Source organism: Marmota monax, unplaced genomic scaffold (genome assembly GCF_021218885.2).
Source record: "Marmota monax isolate L192 unplaced genomic scaffold, Marmota_monax_Labrador192_F-V1.1 WCK01_AAM20220418_F8-fsc00059, whole genome shotgun sequence".
NCBI lineage: Eukaryota > Metazoa > Chordata > Mammalia > Rodentia > Sciuridae > Marmota > Marmota monax.
The window spans coordinates 8,362,563-8,388,695 of record NW_026693595.1 but is presented as its reverse complement, the minus strand read 5'-3'; the positions used below and the strand labels follow the sequence as shown (position 1 = coordinate 8,388,695).

Here is a 26,133-nt window from a genome sequence, read left to right as displayed (position 1 = left end):
AAATATCCTTCCTCTTTGCTGAAAAACACTCTTTTCTTTAAAGAATTTAGGAGGATGACATAAACTATAATTATGATATTATTAATAATGAAGAGAGGAGGAAGAAGGGGAGGAAGAAGAATTGCTACCAGGGAAAAGATTTCAGGCTACAGGAGAGAGCAACCCTCAACTCAATGATAAAAGCCTAATTTCTTTCATTTTTCACGTAAGTAAATTGATGCCTACAGTGGGAAAAATGCATCAAGGTCCAACCAATCCTGACCCCATGGAGTCCTGACATGACAACAAAGATTGGGGCAAGGTGACGGCTTTCAGTTATGAGTAACAAACACCTGCACCCCAGTGACATAAGCAGTGAGGGAAAGCTGTGCCTCATATATCAACACATCTGGGAATGGGCATCTCCAGAGGGTAGTTGATTGATTGCCTCAGCAACATCATGGAGAAGCTGGCTCTGTCTCTCTCAGGGAGAGGTCTTCCTGGGTCAGCTTGCCTCTTGAAAAGGCCCCAGCAGTGCTGTCTCTTATCCCAAAATATGATCTAGTTAGTCTTAGGGAATATGACAGATTACCTTTTATTTGTGTGTCTTTTTAGAGCTAAGCAAACTTTTCCAGAAACTCTCCTATGGAGTACTGATCCTGTTCATGAGCAAATTCTCCTTTGTTGAGAAGCGGGTACTCAGTTCTGTTAATAAGGACAGTCATGAGAATGACTTCAGGTGGGCAACTGTCAGTGCCTGCCAATTCACTTAAAATTATTAGCTCATCATTAAAAGATATTTGATAATTATGTTTCCCTAAAGATCCCATTGCCCTTGATGTCACTTGCTTATTACAACTTATTCACTTGCTCATCAGCAAACATATTTTGAGTTCTTCAGATACAGTATTATGAGTGAATGGAATTCATGCTTAACATAAAAAAAATTATGACTTAGTGACTGAGTCAGAAATCAGTAACAACACTTATAATAAGATGTAAGGAATACCCTTAATAGAGGCTGTGAAGGCTGGGCATGGTGGTGCATGCCTGTAATCCTAGCAGCTCAGGAGACTGAGGCAGGAAAATCGCAAGTTCAAAGCCAGCCTTAGCAACGAAGTGAAGTCTTAAGCAATGTAGCAAGACTGTTTCAAAGTAAAAAATTAGAAAGAGGGTTAGGGATGTGGCTCAGTGGTTAAAGTACCCCTGAGCACAATCCCTAATACAAAAAAGAAAAAAAGAAAAAAATAGAAGCAGAGAAGGTGCTGAGAGGAAACTCTCACATTGGTCTAGGAGATCAGGACTCCTAATGAATTTTCTTAGATTATGAATGTTGCTCGTGGGAAACCCTTGAACAAGCTCCTTGAGAACAGGAACAACTCCTTCCTCTTCTTCCTCTTCTCCTGTTCTTTCTTCCTTTTCCTCTTCTTAGTGTAAGTATAGTGTTTTGACTGTGGTAGTTGCTATGTATGGTAGTGGGGATTAGTCAAATCAGGAAGAGAGAAAAAACATCGTAAAGCAATTTGTGAATTGTGAATAACCAAGTGCTACAGGAGTAAAGTCAGAGAGCCCCTGCTTTAGTTTCACAGGATCCAAGTTCAAGTTGAAATCTACCATTACCTCATCTTTCTGTGCCAATTTTCTCATCTGTCAAATGAAGATCAAGGGCTTAACCTTGTTGTGCGATTTGAATGGGATAGTAAATGTGAAGTGATCAGCAGAGAAGAAGCAATGAATACTAGCTGCTATTATTATTATTATATTTCATGTAGTCAGCCTTGTTTTTCTCCATCTAATAATTTCTTTTTGTGGACTTATTTACTAAAGAAAATGCTGAATGTAAATCAACTGGAAGTGAATTGTACACATAATATGCCTCTTGGTACCTGAGTTGAGAGTCATGAAATTTACAAGATATTTCTAATCTGATTCTGGTAAATATTACATTCTAATATTTCCTACATTCTCCTTACTCAGTGTCCCCTGCTTCCTAAAAAAGGAAAGGTGTGAAGAGTTGCTAGATTTTCTCCATAAGTGCCTGATATTTCCCTGGTTGATAAAATCACCCTCTGTCCATGGATCATTTCCACTGAAAGCTCTGGGTCTCATGCTGGTGGCCCGTCGCCTCCCCCACCACAAGTTGCTAAGTATGTTTAAGCCATCAGTGCTCAGCTGATCATGGCAGCCACATGTCTGAGGCTGTACTTCCTCCATTTGGCTCCAGGGGCCTTTTCTTAATAGCTTCCTTCTCTATTGAACTCTGTCCATAATCCATTTTCAGAGGAACACGGTATTCCAGAGCAAGTTGAGCTGTCTGGGGGATAACTGACATAACTGACCTAACCAACAGAACAGACAGGTTAAGGGGAATTCAGTTGCATGGAGGCCCTTGGTCTTAATGTGTGGCTTGAAGAGATTGAGGATGCTAATGTGCTCTTTGGGGAGAGAACCACAGTTTGACAGGAAACATCTGCTTTAATCTTCTCCAACATCAACAAGATCGATGTGATAGGAAACCTGTTGTTACAGTGAGGGTTCCATTTCTCAAGCCAGGGCTTGGCTCAAGATCGGGCTATTTGGACAGGCGGCACAAAGTGGTCCCATTTGTCAAAATATGGACATAACAAGCAGCATTATTTGACATTATCCTGTGGCTATTTTTCTATTTAAAGGGAACTGTTTTCCTTCTAAACTGTCTGGCTATCTTCATTTCTTTCTCTTTCCCATTATGTTTTTTTCTCTCTTAGAACATTTCCATTCTGGGTTTCAATTATGAGCACACACTTTTCAATCTCAATTCTACTACTATATCCTCATTCATGAGTAAGAAAGGCTTCTATGGTGGTGACTCTCAGTGGAGGAAGACTGTCCCCAAGGGTATCAAAATATCTGAGAAACAACTATGCAAACTGAGATGTGCAAGTACATATAATCTTGGAGGTTATCAGCTACCCTAGGGTATGCCTGTTTTCTCTAATCACCTTCAGAATCACTTATCAAGAATTAATTGAAGATATATTACTTTAGGGAAACCTGCTTCACTTTTCATTATTTGTAAAAGTAAAGTTAGTGTCTAATGCTTAAATGGTGTCCCTGAAGAACTCAAAGGATTCTAAGCATTCTTACATCAATGCATCTATGATACCAATCATTTAAAAATTACTACACTTCTAATAAAATGTGAAAGGTTCCTAGCATTGACCTTGCCTTATTCCTCCACTACCATTTTTTAAAAATACTAGTGCCCATTGTGTCCTAGGTCTTATGAACAACTAATGAAAGATATGAGAGTTGATGTCTTAAACATAAACCATAGTCATATTCAGATAAAATCAAGGTCTTTTTTTTTAACCCACTCTCGTATGGGATAGATTGATCAATCAAAAGAAATTGAAAATGCTATATATCACTGGAGGCCACTTGGATCACTAGGTTAAATAAATTTGGGAGCTTTCAAGTTCTTTGTCCTTAACCCTGGTCACTTGTCCAAATGAAAAATGATGAAAGGATCTGCTACTAGTTGCTCTGCTTCCAACCTAATGACCTGAATACACATGTGCCCCAGATGTCCGTCTCATTCAGTGTGGACAAACTCATTTCCATTGTCTTTGCCAATATCTCTGCCTTGGTCATGCCTATTGTCCCCGCTGCTCTGGGCCAGACACTGTGCACAGTATGAAAGGAAGGTACACAAGGAAATGGTAAGACATGCTGTCTTCACTAGAGAATCTCATAGTGCAGGAAGAGGTACTGTCTGTTGACTTGTCTAGTCAACCAATAATTACCAAAATAATGATTAAGGTACATTAGTAACAAAGCAATGAGGACTCAGCTTTGCCTAAGATTAGAGGATGCTGGGAAGAGAAGGCTGCAGAGAGGAAGTATTTGGAGAGTTGTCGAAAGGTTGGATAGAAATATTGGAGAATAGGAACTTATCTAGTAGATGGGAAAGAGAATCAGAAGGATATTCTAGGCAGTGATTAGCAACCAGCAGAGAAGCATGAGGCATGAATTAAAGTACATTAGAAGAGTGAGGATCACAATCTTTCTGGAGCATTTGTTGAGGAGCCCTGGAGGTATTTGTAAGTAAACCAATGGTGAGTAATAATGCTCAAAGAGTAGCCAGGAGACTGGATATAGTAGAGACACCATGTATGTTCTAGGACCTGATCCTTCATGCCCTGGAGAGCCAGTCCTTCTCTGGACCTTCCTGTAAAGTCTGCTGGCTTCCCATCTACTCACTTTTTAGTTATTCAGGGACCATCCTTGTCCAGTGTCCATTGGCTTCTCACAAGCAGATGGAAAACCTGGGCCAGATCAGAGTCTGAAGACCTGAGAACCAGGCTGAGCTCTGTGTCCCCGGCCCTCAGGGAGAAGAAGTGAGGTGGCTGCTCTGAGACAGTGTGCAGGGAGCCCCTAAAGCTAAAGGCTGGCAGGTGGGCATTCATCAGGGCAAAGGCCAGCAAGGGAATCCAGGACACTGACCACAGTCAGGGGTATTCCAAACACACAGTGGAAACCAGAGGAATCCTCTGAGCCTGCTCACGGAGTGTGTGTGGCTGATGCTGTGGTCTTGACCAGGGATGGAGAGCTTGTGGTTTTGGAGAGGAACTGATTTGGCTTAGGCACAATTCCAATTCATTTTTCCATAAAATTTCTTTCATTTTCACCTGGTTGGAACTGATTTCTTGCTCCTTGGTGCTATAGAGCACAATTTATACTTTTAGTAATTATAACATATCTTGATTTATAGTATTTTTGTACATTTTATAGTATTTTTGTGTCAACTCTTATAAGTTTTTAAGGCAGGAAAGACCTTAAGGCTATATATTGCTTTATATGGCATCAAGATACAGCAAACATAAACACGTAAATGCATTTTGGTTGAATTAAATTTCACTCAATTACTCCCATCCTCTTTCAGAATAGAAATTGTGTTTTCTAGAAACTATTGCAGAAGAAATCAGTATTGTTTAGACTTTTAAATGACTGGCCAATTCTGATGTAGGCTGGTGTGAGTTGAATGAAGTCCAAGTTCTCAGTAAGTGGAATTGCTATAAAATAAATCATCCATATATGGGAAGACATAAGGAGTGGAGGAATTCTTTCCACTAGGGCTTGCCTATCTGATTATGGGTTAGCAGCATTATTTGAGAGTATCCTGGGGCTATTCTTTTGCAATCCTTGAGAAACTGAAATTTTAAGAAAAAACTGGATGCCAGGTGAAATGCTTCTGGTCAAAAGGAATCCATCCAAGAGGCTGTGATTGGCTATGGGGATTCTTGCAGGAGTACCTCAGGAGAATTGGTATAAAAAATACCCTAACTCTTGCCCCTTGGGAGACCCAGAGGCATATGCTTTTCACAGGATTCTGGAGGGCCACGTGGGATTATGTTTTAGTCACCTACCATAGTAACTGGCTTGAGAGCTCAACCTTTTATCAGCTTTCTTCCTTTCTTTGTCTTACTTCTCTTATCCCCTACGTGTGTTTGTTTCACCATTTTCCTTTCTGTCAAATTACACTATGTGTACTTGAACCATTTTACAGGATTCAACTCTGCCCCTGGGGAGTTCAAACCAAGACAGAGGGAAATTTATTCTCTTTCTTCTCATTTGGAGTTGAAATATTTTAAAGTCCAATAATTTCAGCTGGATACACAGATCCAATTATTTGTGCCTGGCTTATGAAAAGCAGGTAATGAGAAAATTAAGGCCTGCAACCAAACTTTACACGATGACTATAGTGGAACTTAGAAATGTGCCCAGTTCTGGGTCTTTGTCTTGGGTCTTTTTGAGCAGGTAATCCTAAAGGAGTGTTTCCAGCTTTGATAATTTTGCATGATTTAGCGAAAGTGACTAAATTACGAAATTGACTGCGAGGGAACTCTTTTGAGGAAAGAGACTTGATAAAGCTACTAAAATATACATCTGTCACAGAGGGAATTTTATCTCCAAAATGCAATTTCCTCTTCAGCTCTGAATGTTGACAGCACCCCGCCCCCGCCTCCCCCACCCCCACTGCTTCCCCCGAATGGGGCACCAGGGTAGCTGGAAAGTCAGAATCAGATACAGATGGAAGGTGTAAAGTCTGGCAAGCTCAGATCCTAGGAGAACACCATCTTGCTGCCAAACCATCGTTCCTGATAAGATCACTATTCTGCCTCAGATACAGGTATACTTGGGCGTTTTAGGTCTGGTGATAGCACAGCTCTGGAGTAGGCACAGCTTTTAAGTTATGTTCAGAGAAGGTTTCAGAAAACAGTTTCCTTGTCAAAACATGAAGCAACATAATGATAAGACTGTATTTAGAGGTCCTTACATTGACAGTAGGTCACACATTCAGCTTTCAGGTTAATCCTGCTAAGAAGCACAGATGATAGGCTCAATGAAGCTCTTCACTCCCCTCTAAGTTCCTGTCAAACCCAAGAGATCTTGGGGAAGAAGCAGTGAAGGAGACAAGGGAGCATGCACCCCTGGACCCTGGTAATGTGTGGAATGCTTGTATAGCATCTTCAGTGGTGGAGGATGTTGAACCGTTACCCTGGATGGTCCATTTCCTAGTCTATCCAGTTGCACAACCTCTCATTTCCATCATTTGGGGGAATATCCAAAACATAGGGTAGGCATTTTATGCCACAAAACTATATTGAATAGAAGTAAAATTATATTGGTAAGAGTAAAATTAATGCTGGAAGATAGTACATTACATAGTTAAGCAAGAGGAGGCTAGAAAGTGTACTAATCCTGCTAAATTTTGCATTAACACCTGCCTTCAAAACTGTTTACTGTTTCTGAGGCCTTATTCCTTTCCTTGGTTGTCATGAAAGATCATTCTTTGTTGCCACCCAAATTTCCCGGGCTTTGATGGTATATGCCAGGCTGTGGAAAGAGCCAGGGAAAAGCCTCCTAGCTCTGCCTCATTGGATCATGTCTCTCCCCAGCCACTGGTTTCTTGAGTTACCTTAACTTCCCTGTCGGTGTTACAGAAACCTCTGACAGTAATCATTCCTAGCTTGGCTTCACTTCACTTGACGGACACAATTGCCAGAGTCATCTCCAATACCATCAAGGAGCAGGGAATATAATTCTTCTGCCGTTGCTGTCTCCTTTTTGTTCTGTTTCTGTTCTGACAAGAGCCACAGCTATTCTTCAAGGAGAAGTGTTCTGATTGACCGCCTGCCTGCATGGTCCCACTTTGTGTCTGTTTAGTTTGACCAAAGATGTCTCAAGCTTTCCTGAACTCCAAGTGTCTTTTCTGCCTGCCAAACCAACATGTCCTGTTTCACCGTGCAGATCAACTGTGATGCATTTTAATTTGCCTCTGTGGATGCAGAGGAAGGGATCTTTTGAGAATTTGCCACATGGGGTTTCTGTCTCCTCCCACTTTGTTTTGTCTTAGACAAAGGTATCCTTGGGCTGGAATCTGACTCTGCTTGTGCTCAGCTGTATAGACAAGTGCTATTATTTTTAGCTCACAGACCTTTTAGTTAACATCTCACAGTGTTGAGGGTGTGAGAGAGAAGCGCCTTGGAAATCAGACCCTGTCACAGATAGCTTGTCCTAAACTGAAAAGGTGATAGGAGAAAGGATGCATTGTGTTCAAGAGAGAGCTCTGTGGTTGCCAGGGCAGACTTTTGTTTTTCTTACCTCACCTCTGCCTGGTATTGACAAGATGGCTCCCTGCTCTTAACTGGCTCATGCAGGGAGATGGCAAGACCGAGAGCCACTGAGCCTGTAGTGGCAGCTCAATCCCATCTGAGCCCAGGGGAGTAGGTTTGGGTGTTTGGGTGTCAGAGTGAGAGGAAAGAAGGAGGAGGTGTTGGAGATGAAGTTCAGAGGGTACAGTGGTAGTGTACAAGGAACCAAGCTTACGTGAGCTTGGTAGCCAATTGAAAAGAGAGAATGTGTTAAGGGTCAGGTGGCCTGTTGTAACTTTTCCTTATTCTTTACCAAGTGCCCTTCCTTGCCCTAAGGCATATATAGAAATAAACAGCTGCATTAAGATTTTGAGAGATTCGTTTGGTTAAATAAAATATATAATTGATGGGCTGGGGATGTGGCTCAAGTGGTAGCGCGCTTGCCTGGCATGCATGGGGGCACTGGGTTCTATTCTCATCACCAAATAAAAATAAAAATAAACATATTGTGTTCACCTAAAGAATTAAAAAATTATTTATATATATATATATATATATATATATATATATATATATATATATATATAATTGATCTTCATTCCATAGCTTATTACTATTTACTAATTAGGCACTGAGATATACATTCCGTTATCTGAGAAAGGAGTTAGAAGATAATATGTCTTGTTTTTGTTTTTGAGAGTAGATCTCTCTATGTTGCCCAGGCTCGTGTTGAATTCCAGGGCTCAAGTGATCCTCCTGCCTTAGCCTCCCAAGTTGTTGGGAATACAGTTGTATGTTAGCACACCACCTGACTGAGTTATTTTAAATCTCCAAGATGACTGGCAATTTTCAGTGAGAATATACAGTGCTCCTCACTGGACATTTTATGGGCAAAACAGCAAAACAGAAATAGGTTCAGTGATTAGCCCCCAGCCCAGCTTTGTTCCTCTTCCTCCATTTCCACCACCAGCCAGGCGTCTAGATCAGGTGGGGCATCTTGGTTTGGAAGAGGTATTGTAGGGAAGATTTGGCTGTGGTCAGAGTGGATATTGTGCCAGGCCAAGATGGAGTTTTTTTTCTTTTTTAGGTACCAGGGATTGAACCCAGGGGTGCTTAACCACTGAGCCACATCCCCAGCTCCTTTTAAAATTTTGAGACAGGTTCTCACTAAGTTGTTTTGGGCTTTACTAAATTGATGAGGCTGGCTTTGAACTTGTGCTCCTCTTTTCTCAGCCTCTTAAGCTGTTGCAATTATAGGCACACTCAACACACCTGGCTCAAGTGGGGCATTTTGAAACTGCAGTGGAAGAAACTCTAGTTGAAGAGAGCTGGAGATGAGAGTAGGACTGGGGAGGACCTCACTGCATTTGTGCAAAACAGCCCAGAGACCTCATTTTCCTCAGAAGCATTTTGTGGAACCAGTGTCTACTAGCATTTAAATTCTCTCAGCCTGGCCATGTCAGTCATCCATATGGAACTTAGAGTTGCCCTCTGCATGTTCTCAGAGCCCCAACAGAACATTTTCATTGTAGAATTTAGAAAGTCTTCCCTGTTGTATGCAGGGTAGCATGTGTTTCTCTTTTATACTGGAAGGCCTTTTCTCCCCTTGTGAGAATTCTGTCAGGGCTGAACTTTTTTGAGAAGTCCTCCTCCTCTCTATTCTATAATGTCAAGTTTGCTGGAAGATGCTCCTGAAATCAGATTTCAATCAGACTTGAATGCTGCCTACTGAATAATACTAAAAAATTTTATATATATATATATATATATATATATATATATATATAATTGATCTTCAATTATATATAATTATATATGGCTACCTTTGATCTGAAGGTTCACTTAAGGATGCTCACCAAGTGTGTGGAAAATGTTTTCATCCAGAGTTTGGAGGTGTCACTGTCACAGACCAAATCAAAGTAGTATCAAGAACTTGATACAAATGTACCCAGAGGAAGCCCCACAACATAATGGGATTATACATTCCTACTGTATTGGTGTACTGTACTGACTCATCCTGGCCCTCACTCTGGGGCCTTTTCTTTTTTTATTAGTACTTTTTAATTATACAGAACAGGGCCGAGGTTGTGGTTCAGTGGTAGAGCGCTTGCGTAGCATGTATGAGGTACTGGGTTCGATCCCAGACACCACATTAAAAAAACAAAAAATAAAATAAAATAAAAGTATTGTGTCCATTTACAACTAAAAAAAATTTTAAAAAAATTATACAGAAAAATGGGTTTTACTGTGGCATATTTGCATATGTAAATAACACACTTGGATCACATTCCTTTGCTTACCCTCTCTGCCCACTTCCACATCCCCTTTCTCTTCTCTAATAGTCTCCCTCCTCCTTTCAAGTTGTCTTTGCCCCCTAAATTCCACACATATGAGGCAAAACATGTGATATTTGTCTTTCTGAGTCTGGCTTTTTTTTGGCTTAACATTGTGATCTCTAATTACATCTGCTTTCCTGCAACAGTCATAATTTCATTTTTCTTTATGGTTTAATAAAGTACCTTTGTGTGTATATGGCTATTTTCTTGTTCATTCTGTTCATGGGGACCAAGGCTGATTGTATAACTTGGCTGTTGTGAATTGTTCTGTGATTAATATGGGTATGCAGATATCTCTATAGTATACTGACTTTCATTCCTTTGGGCATATACCCAGGAGTGGCATATCTGGATCATATGACAGTTCTATTTTTAGTCTTTTGAGGAACCTCCATATTGATTTCCATAGCTTTTGTACTAATTCCCACCAACAGCGTGTAAGAGTTCACCAGCATTTATTAATTGTGTGTGTGTGTTTTTTTTTTTTTTGAGGGTGGGGGTGGGGGAGGAGATTGAACCCAGGTTGCTTAACCACTGAGCACATTTGCATCCCTTTCTTATATTTTATTTAGAGACAGGGTCTTGCTGAGTTGCTTAGGGCCTTGCTAAGTTGTTGAATCTGGCTATTTGTGTTCTTAATGATAGCCATTCTGACTGGGGTGAGATGGAATCTCAATGTAGTTTTGATTTGCATTTCCCTGGTGGCTAAAGATATTGAATATTTTTCAAAAAATTATTGGCCACTCATACTTCTTTTTTAGAGAAGTGTCTGTTCAGTTCATTTGCCCATTTATTGGTTGGGTTGTTTTTTGGTATTAGGTTTTTGGAGTTCTTTATATATTCTGGATATTAATTCTCTGCTGAAGAATTTCTGGCAAACATTTCTTCCATTCTGTAGGCTGTGCCTTCTTTATTGTTTTCTTTGATGTGCAGAAGCTTTTTAATTTAATGCAGTCTCATTTGTTGATTCTTGCTATATTTCCTAGGCTATTATTATTGTCCTATTCAGGAAGTTGTTGCCTGTGCCTGTGTCTTGAAGTGTTTCCCCTTTGTTTTCTTTTTAAGGTCTGATACTTAGGTCTTTGATCCATTTTGAGGTGCCTTTTTTTTGGTGTGCGTGTGCGCGCGCGCTTGCACTGGGGATTGAATCCACAGGTACTTAACTACTAAGCCACATTCCCAGCTCTTTTTTCTTATTATTTTGAGACAGGGCCTCACTTGACTTGCTTAGGGCCTCACTAAGTTGCTGAGGCTGACTTTGAACTTGCTATTCTCCTGCTTCAGCCTCCCGAGCCGCTGGGATGACAGGCATGCACCATCATGCCCAGACTGAGTTGACTTTTGAACAGGGTAAGAGAAGAAATCTCACTCTGGGGCTCTTGAAGGTCCTGAAGTTATTGTTCCTTGCACCAAACTGCAGAGGTGTGGTGGGTCCCAAATATATTGTCTATATTGTTGTCTGCTTTGTGGGTCAGAGAAGTAGTCAGAAATAGGTCACAGTTCTAATTGTGATCTTTAGAACAAATGAAAGCATCGGATTTCTTTGAATTTGTAAAATACAACACAAGTTTTATATTATCTATTAGAAATACCCAGTGGCATTGAGCTGATTTACTCACAATGCATGCAAGTCAAATATGGGAACTCGTCATGGTATATTTCAGCAATGTTAGATCAAATGAGGAGGTAGGGAGGTGCTTTGAAAGCTGCCATGTACTATGCAAAGTATTGCTGGGATCGAGTTTTCCTTAAAATGGGTAATTTGGAGCATAATGTAGAAATTAATTACTCATAATTAATTTGGTATAGTATTTTTTATGAGTCTATGTCATAGATCTTATGCCCATGACATTCAAGCATTCATGAGGAAGCAGGACAGAGACTGATAGATAAAATAACAGATAGCTTAAGTAACTATAATGAATGTTTATTTATCAAATAGCAGCATCAAAATATACAAGAAAATGACTTTTAAATGTAGAATTTTTTTTTTTAGAAATTCTATGGTAGCAGGACACCTCACTGCAATTCTAACTTTTGACAGAGGAAGAGGGAAAATAAACCCTCAATAACAATAAAATAATGATTTCTTGACCCCCCCAAAAGTGTTTCATAGCAATGATTGGTTCCAAAATGTGTCCTCATGTAGAAGAAAGAGCAAGGCAGATCTCTGGGGAGCACTCATCCCCTCCAAAAGGCCCTCCTCCTCAAACCATGTCATTGGTTATTTGGTTTCAGCATGTGAATTTTAGGGGTATACAAAATTTCAGACCATATCACTACCCATGTGAAATGGTAGTGGCTCCCAACGAGGTAGAGGACCTTCATGGGAAAAATAAGTTTGAGAAAGATGAAACAAATAAAAATAGAACATGTTTCTTCATATCTTCACTTTTCACAACCTTGGGTAAGTTGTGGTGATTCTCCAATGGAAGGCTACGCTATTTCCCAAACTTAGGCGAGCAAAGAACTGCTGTCTCAGGACACCTGTTATCATCTTTCAGGGTGCTTGTGTTCATCAGAAATTACGTGGGAGAAATATTTACTTAAATTAGAAAATGGAAACACAATGACCTTATTTTGTATTTCATCAGAAGGCAGATGCTGGTAGAAGTTTTAGGAAGATAAAATATTTGACTCGATATAAGAGAAAATTTTACCAAGCAAAGGAATTAAGTCTTTGACAAAGAAACAACTGAAATACCCCAGAAGTTAGCTGACCATGTCAAAGATTTTATAAAAGGAATTTTATATTCAAGAGGAGTTGAACTATTTGATTTAAAAAAAAATTGCAAAATCTGACACTGTGATTTGAAATTGCTCTTCCTACTCAGACTTGTCTTTTGAGGTCCAAAATTCGTTTTTTCTCTTTCTCCAAAATTAACATAATCATGTGATTAAACACATTTTATTAAAACAAATTTGGCATAACCCTATAGATATTTATTTGCAATTTAGTAAAAAAGAATTTTTTTATTCCAATCAATAATTCAATAAATAATTATAATGGGAGATATTTGAGGGGGGAGGGCTTTCTATATACCCTTTCCAGTCTAGGCCACCTCTTCTTTCTGCTCTTGGCAAGCAAAAGGATAAGTCTAGGATTAAGCCAGAGTCATCCAGACTTTTGTAAGATGGAGAAGGAGGAGAATCAGAGGAAGGCAGAAGAGGCACCTCCTTTGGTGACATGGTAGAAGCATCCATGCAGCTGAATTGTTTTCAAAAGATGGCAGGCAAGGCTTATGGTGAAAGTGTCCCACTGGTTGGCAATGTCCTAACAGTGCAAGCCATCATGTAGGGAGAGTGAGGGTCAGGGTAATGGATTCTAAGAAGCTATTGCTGATAATGGACAATTGTGAAGGCCCTTAATTGTTCATATATCTAATAGGAGATAGACATGGAATTTCACAGATACGTGTTTTATATTCCTCTTTGTACATAATGGAGAGAAGAACCAAGAGAGTACTCCCAGAGGATGCTGGGTTTGGAGCAAATATTATCCTAAATATTGTCCTATTTTATAAAATAGATCAGGAGCTGTATATTCTGGGTAAATGATTTTTTCTTTTTTATTTATTTCTTTTTTTTTGGGGGGGGGGTTGGCACATGGAAAGGAAACCATCTTGAAGCAATTGTGTTCATTGGCCAAACAGTATGATAACACCTAATTAATTTTATTGATTAATAAATTAATGCAAAGATTTGATTTTCATTGTAAGTAAACCTAGGACACGAAAAGTGGCAAAGGATGCAGAAAGTGGCTTTCTTATACAAAGGGATCAAAGTGAATTCGTATTGAAACCAGATTTGGTTTCACATTTTTCTGAGTTTCAATTTTAGATTAAAAAAATAGATATCCTTTGGCTTCTGGGCTAAGTTTATTGTTATGGTAGTGGTGGTTGCTATTTGGTATGTCAAAGCTCTCTCTATGATACTCTAACTATATATTTTTAAAATTGAATTTATCAATTAGATCACTTTAAATTCAAGAAGTACATTGATGATTTAAAAACTTGCAGGAGTTGGCCAGCAACTATTTTCATTCCCCTCCAGAAGCAGAAAGCATAAAAGAAAGAAGGAATCTGAGAGCATAATCTTTCTTGTGTTTACATTTTCTGCTCTTACTTTGGGTGGGTGATCACATATCTACCTGAACCTCAATTCCTCATGCATTAAAAAGAAATCAGACACTCAGCATGGTTGCATACCCTGTAATCCCAGGAACTCGGGAGGCTGATGCAGGAGGACTGCAAGTTCAAAGCCAGCCTCAGCAATTTAGTGAGGCCCTAAGCAACTTTGTGAGATCTTGTCTCAAAATAAAATTAAAAAAAAAATCAGAAAGGGCTAGGATAGATCTCAGTGGTTAAGCACCCCTAGGATCAATCCCCTATAAAAAGAAAAAGAAGAAGAAGAAGGAGGGGGGGGGAGGAGGAGGAAGTAGTAGTAGGAGGAGGAATAATAATAATAATAATAATAATAAGAATAAGAAGAAGAAGAAGAAGAAGAAGAAGATACTATCTATTTCCTAGAGTGATTGTGAGTAACCAGTGAGAAAAACATAAAAGAAACTCATAACCTTTGGATTCCTTGCACATGCATGTAATTGTTTTTAGTTCCTTTCTGACCTTTGTTTCTTTTTTTTGTGTGTGTGTGTATGGATATAATACATATGTGGATATTTTATATATATATATATATATATATAAATATATAATCTATCTATCTATCTATTTATCTATCCACACACACAATATCCATCCAATCATAGTATCTATACAAATTTGTGTTCTACTTTTTTACATCTAACTTTATGGTCATAACATAATTTGTTATCTCTTTCCCCAGTGATGGACATTTAAATGGTTTACAGTTGTTCTCTATTATAATAGTTCAGTGATAAACATCTTTGTACATTGAGACCTCTCTCTGTGTCTTTTTCTCAACCAATTTCTTTGGGACTAGTTCCAGAAGACAGATTATGGAGTCAAAGTGAATGAACATTTTTTATGTATCCTCTCTTTTGAGCTTTTCACTTCATCCAAATTCCCTCCCTTTGGTAACTTTCCTAGAATATCATAGAGTGCTTCAGTGCCCTCTTGAAGGCAGCCAGCAAGATTCAGAATCTGTATCCTGTGGCCATATTTCCATCTTTAGGCTCTGTCAGAACCTTGTGACTGTGAGAGTTCTCTCTGGATTGCAAGTTTTTCAGGGCGAAGTTTAATTGTCTTTGCATTGCAGCATGACCTGGCTGGTTCCAAGAGCTCAATGGGTGATTATTTGATGGAAATAAACCAAGAAGACAGCTAATACATGATAGGCTCCTTACTGTCACTTGACTTGCCTAAACATTCATTCATCAAAGAGTTATTAAAGATGCCGGGCACTGGTGCTAGAAATTGGAGATGGAGCCAAATGTGACACAGGTGGCCTCATTAGCCTAGCAAACCAAGCCTCCACTGGCAGCAGATGAACTTAGTCTTGGATCTGTGAATTCCTTGAGAAGGGGCTCAATGATAAAGCTGACCTGACCCATGGAATGTGACTTCAGGGAATGCTCTTGCTCTGGTCAAATATTTTAATCACCCACCAACTAATATCTGTCATTCTGCAACACAGATCTGGTTACAGAGATAGAGATGACAGAAGGAGTCTCTGCTATGTTGTTTAATAACCATATCCTGTGTCAAAAACCCCAAGCTCTGTTGTGAGAGCCAGGATGTGAGAACAGAGTTCCTTGACACAGCAGGGCTGGAGAGGATTTCCAAATCCCCTCTGGAGCAGAAAATCCCTGTTTGATCCTATTGAGCATCATAAGGCCACCTGCTGTGGGCACGGATGTGGGGGTGGAGGAGAAAACTGACCAATTCAGGAAAGATCTGAGCTCTGAGCTTTTGATGCATTTATGAATAAATGTATTCAATGTATCAAAGTATATGATTCCCACTTGCCTATTGCTGAAAATTTGATAAAGGCAGCAGAAATTCAGCAAATTGTTCTGAAAAGGGGTGTAGAAAGTTTCTCTTGGCCTCAGACTGGGTTGTTTTGCAACCAGTTCCATGGGAGTCTGTGTAATTTATTGAAGGCTGGCTGGAAACCAATCTTGGGTCTACCGTGAAGCCTCTTGCAGTGTTGGCTTAGCTTGAACTCTAAAAACAGAGATTGTCAAAGAGGGCAGTTCGACTTTAGATTTCTAATTACTTTTTTCTGCAGAAACCTTCAGAGATCTTTGATGAGTTTCTCAGGCTCCACGTTGTTTTATATTAAACCCTGAACCATGGAGCAATGACTTGGAGTTCTATTTATGAATTAGAATGCTGTGGCTTTCCTTTTACAACCATCCTGTTAAAGAATTCTCCAAATTTGACTAAAAAATTATACACTTGTTTGGTATGCGTTGGGTATAATCATCTATCCAGTTCAGAAAAATTAATGCACTTGAATTTACAAACAGATGAGACTCCACTTGGTAATATTCATTGCAGTATTTGTTTTAATTTGACCAGAAAAATATTATCTGCCCCAAACTGCCACTTAATCAGTGATCATCTCTGGGACAGAGGGCTTTTTCTGTGTTTCAGATGGAGTATTAATGATCTGTAAGTTTTAATTGTCAACTGGGAGATGGATCTAGGACAGTTGAGTTATATGGGATATAGATTGCAGTTTTATATGTGTGCATGTAGAAGTTTGGGGGTGTTAGATTGATTTTTTTTAACACCTATAGGTAGTTTCATTATCCCAAATTTATATTGATGAACAAAGTGTTTCAAACTTTTTCACTTACCTCTGTTTATTTTTTACTTTGCCTCTGTTGACTAGTTTTCAGCAGACATGCGAATGCCTGCTTCCCCTGAGCCGAGATCACATATTGTGTTTCAGCTGCAAGCTAATAGCTCATCAGGAGTATGGAAATATATATCTGGGGTTTGTGATTCTGCACAGAATCAGGATTCTAGGTGTGCCTGTTGGAGGAAACTCTGCTTTGTGCCTCTCATGTCTTAATGTTGGATCTTAATGTTAATTCAGAGCAGCTGCGGGAGTTCCAGTTGTCCTGGAAGTCACTATCTCTATTTTTCACATTCTGCAGTTTCAGATGCACATACATTCAATGAAACTTACAGAATTTATGTGAGCATTTGTGTTTTGCAGAATGTTCCCCATATCTCAGATTTCATGCACAGAATTATTGCCACATAACTGGGGACAGTTTCTTTTTATCTTGTCTTTCACACTCATTCTTTGAACAACAGCCATATGTGAACTTGTACTGGGGAGATGATATTGATGGTGCAATGCTGGGTTTGAATGCCAATTCTTCTGTGACTTACTAGTTGGGTAAACTTGGACAAATAGTTAAACCTTTCCTTTTCTTTCCTCATCTGCAAAATGGAGATGAAAACAGTCTTAGTTTGGATTCTTCCAGTGGTCCAAGGTATGTGGATGGAATACTTTAATATCTACTCTAATAATAGTACTATGTTATAAGGATTATACCAATCATGTTGTAAATATTATGAAGTAACACCCCAAAGCATTTGGAACAGTGCCTAGTACCTAAGAGTTTTCAGTATGCCTTAGTGCCTTTATTACCATAGAGAGATCAAGGAAAGATGAATTCCCTGTCTCTGACGTGGACCAGAGCTCTAATTAAACCAGATGTAAGCATACTGTGGAAAGTTTACTTTTTTCTAAGGCAGTAAATACAATCAAATGTTAAAAATAATGAACCAACCATCCAGCCACCACCATCACCACCACCACCAAAATCAATCTAGATTCTTGTAGAGTGACATTTTCTCCAGGGGGTGGGGAAGGAGTGGTGGGTAAACCAGGGATTGAACTCAGGGGTACTCAACCACTGAGCCACGTCCCCAGCCCTATTTTGTATTTTATTTAGAGACAGGTTCTCACTGAGTTGCTTAGCACCTTGCTGTTGCTGAGGCTGGCTTTGAACTTGTGATTTTCCTGCCTCAGCTTCCCAAGCTGCTGGGATTATAGTTGTGCATCATCGCGCCTGGCTAGATTGACATTTAATTATATTAATCACTAATGTGAAGTCCATAAAACACACATTTATATCAAAAAGTCAATTTAAACCTCCAATTAATACTCACTCCAGGAAGTGCTATTGTTCTTATATCCTTCAAACAGCAAGCATTTATCACCTGACAGTGGTCTTCATTAGTGTTTTTGGAAGTTGAATAAAACAAGTGTGTTTTGGAATGAAATACATATGATGTGGTGAAATTTTCCTCCTGTATTATTTGTCCTTGGTTGCTATCAGTTACCCAGTGAGGACTAGAGTACATGTTCTATTTGTCCTGACAACTGAAGAACAGGTCAGAGTTTTTTTCAGGCCTCCATCTTGGAGTTTAACAGCTATTATTGTTTGGAAGTCTCTCAGAGAGACAATCTCTGTTATTGCAATCTAAGACAGTTTCTTTTTATCCTGTCCTCCACATTCATCCTTTGAATAATCATCATATAGGAACTTGAAACTCATAGTCCTCTGCTGCCCGGGGAAGAATGCCAATGACCTTGAGTAAAATTCAGTTTCTGTGTTTCTGGGAGGAAGAACAGTTTCTGGGTATCTGAGATTGGTTATTGGTTGCCATATTTTTGGATTCTCTAAGGCTTTGAAATACAAAACCTAATTTAAAAAATTTTGTTGTTGTCTTTGGAGATGTCATTTCAAATTTAGAAACACCCTGAAAAATAAGCATGTATTATTGAAGACCCTTTAAAAACTGAATACTTTTGGAAACATATAACTACTTCTGTCTTTGCTACACTTTTGAAATTTCTCCATGGTATTTGTCATCCTTCTATTGAGTTTTTCCATCCCAGCTCAGAGTGGCTGCTTTTATTTGAGTTTCCAATTCTCATGCCTACAGTGGATGCACATGAGCCTTGGCCTTGAGGCTCAACAGCTCTGTGTCTCTTGGGTAACTAAATGAACTCATTTAATGCTTTCCTTTTCAGGATGTTTATTCTGTTAAAATAAACTCAACTTACAGATGTATCATTGTTTATAATTATATCATTAACATAAAAGTCTATTATTAACACAAAAGGAATAGTTCAGAGCAAAAGTATAAGAGAATTTACAAAAGTCCCTGTACTTTCCTCAGTAAACAATATTTTCTTTCCTTCTTTTTTTCATTGAATTCTGATTTTCTCTAAGCACAAGGATGTTAAACTGGTCCAGTAACTTTTCTGGAATCACATCTCCCTGGATCTTGCTTCTTATGTGGAGTCTTGCAGCTGTTTTCTCCAGGTATAAAAATGGCCTCAACTTTCTCATATTAAGGGAAATGCTCAATTTCCTTTTCTGTGTATATAAGTATCTGTGCATCAGTTCACCCTATCTTGTCTTTCATGATCAGAAAAGCAAAGACCAACAGAAAATCTGAACATGAACTTTCAGATGATTATTCTTTTCTAATTAGAAGGTGGTTATTCTACTTAATTCTTTCTTTGAGCCTAAGTTTCTGTGGAAATTAGAATAATTATCATAATCTGTATTAACTATTTGCATTTTCTCAATAAATAGTGCTCAGCAACCAGCATAACACCTTGACCTCTTTCAGACAGTGTTAGGAGCAACAGACCCGCCTTTTCTCTAAAATGTAGCATCACCAAATAAACCCTGTCCTTATGTGAACAAGTCTCAGGGCAGCATGACATTCAAAGAAACAATGAAAAGCAGATGAAAAGGGCTGCTAAATTTTGCCTCAGTTCTTAGAACACTCTGAAGGGGATCTAATTCACAGATCCTAGCCATGTTACCTAAGGTCACACCACCCTCCTCTTTCATTTCTGTGTTGCTGGAGCCCATACAAGCCCTGTTCTCTACCTTTTTTCCTGTATTACTTCCCAATGCTCTTTGCTTCTTTTGAACTCTTGGATTCAGTCTTTCTGTTCCTACTCCCTTTTCCCCATTCTCTCAATTCCACCTTCCAGGAACCCAGGAGTCAAGTTAGCAAGATGAAGTCTCTTTAGAGAATAGGCAAAGGGGAGAAACTGAGCAGTCAAAAACAAACAAACAAACAAACAAACAAAAACAACAACAACAAAACCCCCCAAACAACAACAACAAAAAACCAAACTATCTTTTTTTGGAAAGCTGAGGCCCTCAGAGTGAGGCTGACATACTCAAATTATAATAAATTTTGCCTCTGTCATAAAAGCATTTTTACAAAGAACACGAGGATTTAATGCAGCTATTAAAGTTCTTACTTTACTTAGGTTAAACTTTCCAGACGAGGCAACCTGTCCACAGTTCTGCAACCATTGGCAATGGAATGTGTACTCCGAGAAATCTCAGATAATAAATTCAGAACCATCTTCTATAATTATCTTGAAACAGAGGGGCAAAATACACTTTTAAGAGTCTGAGTTTATTCCATCTCCTAAGGATGGTGGATTTGCCTGGACCCTATGCTCTGGCTTTTGAGAATTTCCCTCTGGGAGTAGTTAAAGGAGGCAACTGGCTGGAAGAAGATTGCTGGGGATTGAAATGTGGGTGAAAGATGGAGATAACATCACTTTTCACATCAAGGAATGCGATGATGGAGATCAATATGGGGCCAAAGCCTCCCCTATCCAACATCCCTGGGAGTGCCCACTGTTCCTGCCTGAGTTGTTTACTGACTGCGAAACTTTCTTGCACGCCGTGTGCCTCGGGAGACTGGGGTTCTTTTCTTACCTTGTGGAGCTCTTGATCATGTTACTTTTCATTTTGGAAAATCCCTCTTCCTATAAATAACCACCATTAACCGTGGAACGGGCTTTCCTGATGTTTCATGAGCACATCTGCACACACATGCATATGTGTACACACACATACACACCGGCACACATGGAGTTTTAATTTGTTTTTTAAACAAAGAAATGAGGTCACGCTCACTCTTTGATCTGAACTTGCTTCTTCCACTTTATGGTTTGTCATAAAGATCCGTGTCAGAACATTTAAATAAATGCACCATATTCTTCTTAACAGCTGTTTTATTCCGAGACATCCTGACTGAATATTGTACTCAGAAACTCCTTTATTGTTGGACATGTAGGTTGCTTCCAGTTTTTCACTCTGCACATAATAACTGCCGTGAGTGTTCTGTTATGTACCATTTTTACATCCTTATCTTAGTGTTTCCTATTCTATAGATTCCTAAAACTGCAAATTCTAGATCTAAGAGAGCATGCTTTTGAGATTTTAATTGCTGCTATTATTCCCCATATCCCAAAGAAGACACCTCTGCCCCAACAGGCCTTGGTTCTGACCTGGTTCTGCTGCCACCCAGTTGTGCGCTTGGGCAAATTGCTCCATCATTTCTCTGCTTAAAGAGGGAAGAGGAAGAGGAGGTGATTGCTGGGCTCCAGTATCCCACGAATCTTTATATTTAAAATTGATGTTACCCAATTTCAGAGAATTGTTTAGGGAAGTTCCAAACCAACAAGAAAATATTCTCTTTAAAACTGTTGACAGCAGAGCTAATTTAAGTTCTTTGTGATTTAGTTTTGATTTGTAAACAAATCCATTAACCCCACCTCACCCCCCAAGATTCTTCTGAGACATTCAAGCTGTGAATTTTTCTTTCAAAGCTTTTTCAAAGCTGAGAGCCACTACTGAGCAAACTCCCCTTTGGGCCAGATTGTGTTTATTTTGACCATTTCAAGTCAGTTTGATGACTGTGTGTTTATGTATGCTTATAAATGTTCCCCAGGACTTGGATAGGACACATTTGACCTGTTAGCCAATGAAAAGATTTGGTTTTAATCAAGTTCCAAGTCAGATAGATATAGCATTCATGTGATAGTGATCTTTCATTTAAAGGCCACATTTTGCTCGTTGAACTTTGTAAAAATCAAGTACATAAATAAAATGAAGAGGTTGGGAAAATCTTGACTTGATTTCTTTCACCTTTTGCTTACTGGGGGCTCATTGCCAAAGAGAGAGGAAGGTAGGACAATAGGGATTTTACTGTTTACTGTACTTGGCAGAACAGGTCTGCAGATTGCCTGGACTCTTCTCTGTAAAATCCATTCATCTTTCCTTAACCATGAAGGGTACCATCTAATATCCTAAGCCGATGCCTGAAAACCCAAATAGTACTGAACTCTCTATACAGTATGTTTTTTTCCTATATACACACACCTATGATAAAGTTTAATTTATAAATTAGTCTCAGTAAGAGATTAACAACAATAACTAAATAAAATAGAATAGTTATAGTAATTGAGCATCACTACTCTTGAGCTTTGGGGACATTATTTAAAAAATAAGGGTTACTTGACCACAAATGCTGAGACACTGCAACAGCCTGATAACTGACATGGCTGCTCAGTGACCAATGGTAGGTAGTGAATACAGCATGAAAACGCGGAACCAAGGGTGATTCACACCCCCATGGGGTGTGGTGGGACAGCAGAATACTCTATAGTGCTACTCAGAATGTTGTACAATTTAAAACTTATGAATTATTTCTAGAATTTTCTGTTGGGCATTTTTGGACTGTGGTTGACCTCAAGTAATTGCAAGTGGAAGGTGAAACTGCAGGTAAGGGGGTACTACTGAATGCTAGTCAGAGTTCCTAAGAGACCCTCAAGGACACATCCTGGCTAAACACAGCAAATATCAAAGTACAGACTGGAAATCTATTCAAACTAATACAGGCATGGTTTAGAATTTGCACTGATACTACTATGCATATAGAGTATTACGTGTAAATAATTTTGTGCCTAGTTAGTTGAAGGCGTGAAATCTGGTGTTAGAATTTTGATGTGTATGGGATATAGGATCCTAATCAGGAGATGGCACCTCACAAGTGGATTATTAATACTCATAGTTAAGGTGCCCAAGAGTGGTATAACTTGATTTTCAAAATAAACTGGAGTCAATACCATCTCTATCTCAGCATCACTCTTAATCATTTGCATCTCAAGTAGGAGAGAAAAGACAGCCCATTCTACTGCTGAGTCCTTTCCTGCCTCTGGGCCTTTGCACAGGCCATTTCCTCATGGCCAGCTCTAACCCTTTTTTCTCAGCTTCCATTTCACCTCCTTAGATAGGCCTTGTCTATTCTATCTGAAAATAGACCTTCTTTCTGTTATTCTTTATCTTAGTCTATTGTGTCCTTTTATAATCCACGTATGTTTGTTTCATTAATTTTCTGCATATAGAAGTTTAATGTTTAGAACTTTAGCAGCTGTATTGAGATAAAATTTACACATCATATAATTTACCCATTTTAAGTATATAATTTAGTGTTTTTATTATATTCAAAGACACACACACACACATTTCTTTTTGAGGTAATGATAATTGCCAAAAAAAAAAAAAGAAAAAAAGAAAGAAAAATCCATATGCAACAAAAAATCCTATTCCCTTTAGCTATCATTTTCCCAACTCCCATGACTTCCCTGCCCTCAGCAATCATGGATCTGCTTTTTGTCTCTTGTTAATTTCCCCTTTTTAGATTTCCATATAAATGTACTCATATCATGAGGGCTTTGTGTCTGGCTTCTTGAACTTCACCTAATATTTTCAATACTCAGTGCATAACAGCACTTCATCTCATTCTGGCTGAGTAATTTTCCATTATAGGGATGCACCCCATTTTGCTTATTCATTTGGCTATTGATGGACACTTGGGTTTTAGGAATAAACCCAAGTGGCTATTAGGAATAATGTCAGCAAGTCTATGTGTAGACAAATATTTTCTTTTATATACCTCAGAGTGGACTTGATGAGTTGCTTATATATTTTTGGCTATCTCCTTCATTAGATTGTAAACACCATAAGAGCAGTGACCACATTTGACTTATTACCGTTATAGTCCCAGTACCTGAAAGTGTGCTTCATTGCATAATAGGTGCTCAATTAGTACTTGGTAACTTTGTGACTCAACTAAAACACACTGTGTCTGCATGGCAGCAGGCGTTTGCTAAATGTCTATATCAGATATAACCTGAAAGAGGTATTGCGCCAGAAATGTCAACCCCAGGACCAGCGTCTGCACACTTTCTAAAGGAACTAGCTTTGCAACACCCCTGACAATTTCATCCTATGTAACTCACCTCCCCCAAAGCAAAACTCTAGCTTTGAGCTGTAATGGATTTGCCCCCAGGTGGGCAACGAGCTCAATGTAGGGTATTTACACACTGGTCAGTGTCCTTTGATATAAAGCAAAATACTCTGCCCAAATGGTGAATTAGCAAGCCTTTAAGATTCTTGCTTTTAATACTCTTGAACTTAGTAATTTGAGTATATAAGAACAGGTAAAGAAAAGTAAGAGCAGTTGGAAGACCTGAGGTAGAGGGAAGTTGGTGAGATTGTGATAGTGACGTGAGTGGAAGTTATAGGATTCACAATAATGAGAAAGCAGAACCTGGAAGATATAAATAAGTACATACATAAGGGAAGACAAGGAAGTCAGTGAGGAGTGTCTGGGTCAAGGGGGTGAGAGCTGCATACACTCCCTAGATGCTGAACAACATAAGGCTTCTACTTACCAAGAGCTGGCTCTTCAGCACATCCTGGGTGCCTTGAAGTATTCTATGGCTTCATGATCCAAATTTGTGTGTCTTCTTTGTCATCCCACAAAAGCCTATGCCATCATTCAAAGGTAACTTGAGTTGAGACTTTGTTCCTTGCACCTAGAAAAGCTGATAGAAGCACTTTCATTATTAACTATATAATCTGTAGACGATAAAAACAAAGGCTCAGGGTCAGTTCCAGAAAGAGAAGGCGCTGTCATTCAGATCCAGTTTTATCTGACTCCAAGACCCAAGCCTTTTACCCTGTCCCATGCACTTACATATATTTTGTGGCCCAGTCAGGTGTTTGAGTTAGTTATGGTGGCAATGTGCTCTCATTAGCTAAGTGGGCCAGTTGGTACTAACTACTAATTCGTCCATATTAATGGATTTCTTTATTAAAAAATACTTTCATATTTATGCATAGCTGACTCCTGATTTTTCCATTATTGACAGTGATTAAGAACTAGTCAGCTTCATTATCGCCTTCAGTTCACCTCACTTTGAAATTAAAATCAAACGAGACATGACACACACTTTTCAGTGACTTATATATAAAAAATACTTGATGACATAAATTCATTATAACTTTTGAGATTTTCTCTCTTTTACTAATTTTCTCCTCTTGTTTCATTTCCTCTGGGCTCTGATTGAAGGAAGAGGCTCTGATAAAAGACATTGTTAGTGGAGAAAAGGAAGCTTGGCAACTTCCGTGAAATGATATGCCTTAAAGAGAAAGGAGTTCAGAGCAATGCCCAGGGAGTCCAGTCATGGATAACAGTCCACAAGTTGATGAATATCTTTTTTCTGAATGATCTTATATTTTACACATTACTACACCACTGAGTTTATATACACACTATATATATATATATATATATATATATATATATATATATGTATTTATTTTTTAAAAATTTGTATATGACAGCAGAATGCATTAAAGTTCTTATTACACATACAGAACACAATTTTTCATATCTCTGGTTGTATACAAAGTATATTCACACCAATTCATGTCTTCATAGATGTACTTAGGGTAATAATGTCCATCATATTCCACCATCATTTCTAACCCCATGCCCCCTCCCTTCCCCTCCCACCCCTCTGCCCTATCGAGAGTTCATCTATCCTTCCCATGCTCCCCCTCCCTACCCCACAATGAATCAGCCTCTTTATATCAGAGAAAACATTCGACATTTGGTTTTTTGGGTTGGTTAACTTCACTTAGCATTATCTTCTCTAACTCCATCCATTTACCTGCAAATTCCAGAATTTATTATTTATTCTCTTTTATTGCTGAGTAATATTGCATTGTGTATATATGCCACATTTTTTTTATCCATTCATCCACTGAAGGACATCTAGGTTGGTTCCACAGTTTAGTTATTGTGAATTGTGGCTCTATAAACATTGATGTGGCTGTGTCCCCATAGTATGCTGTTTTTAAGTCCTTTGGGTATAGACTGAGGAGAGGGATAGCTGGGTCAAATGGTGGTTTCATTCCCAATTTTTCAAGAAATCTCCATACTGCTTTCCATATTGGCTGCACCAATTTGCAGACCCACCAGCAATGTATGAGTGTACTTTTCCCCCCACATCCTTGCCAACACTTATTGTTGTTTGTATTCATAATAGCTGCC

General features: G+C 38.9%; 1 protein-coding gene across 1 annotated transcript in view; it reads left to right on the top strand.

Annotated features, from left to right (window-relative positions):
• Pgm5 (phosphoglucomutase 5) overlaps positions 1 to 26,133 on the top strand; it is a 177,877-nt gene that overhangs the window by 43,188 nt on the left and 108,556 nt on the right. The gene's annotated exons all lie outside the window — the stretch shown is intronic.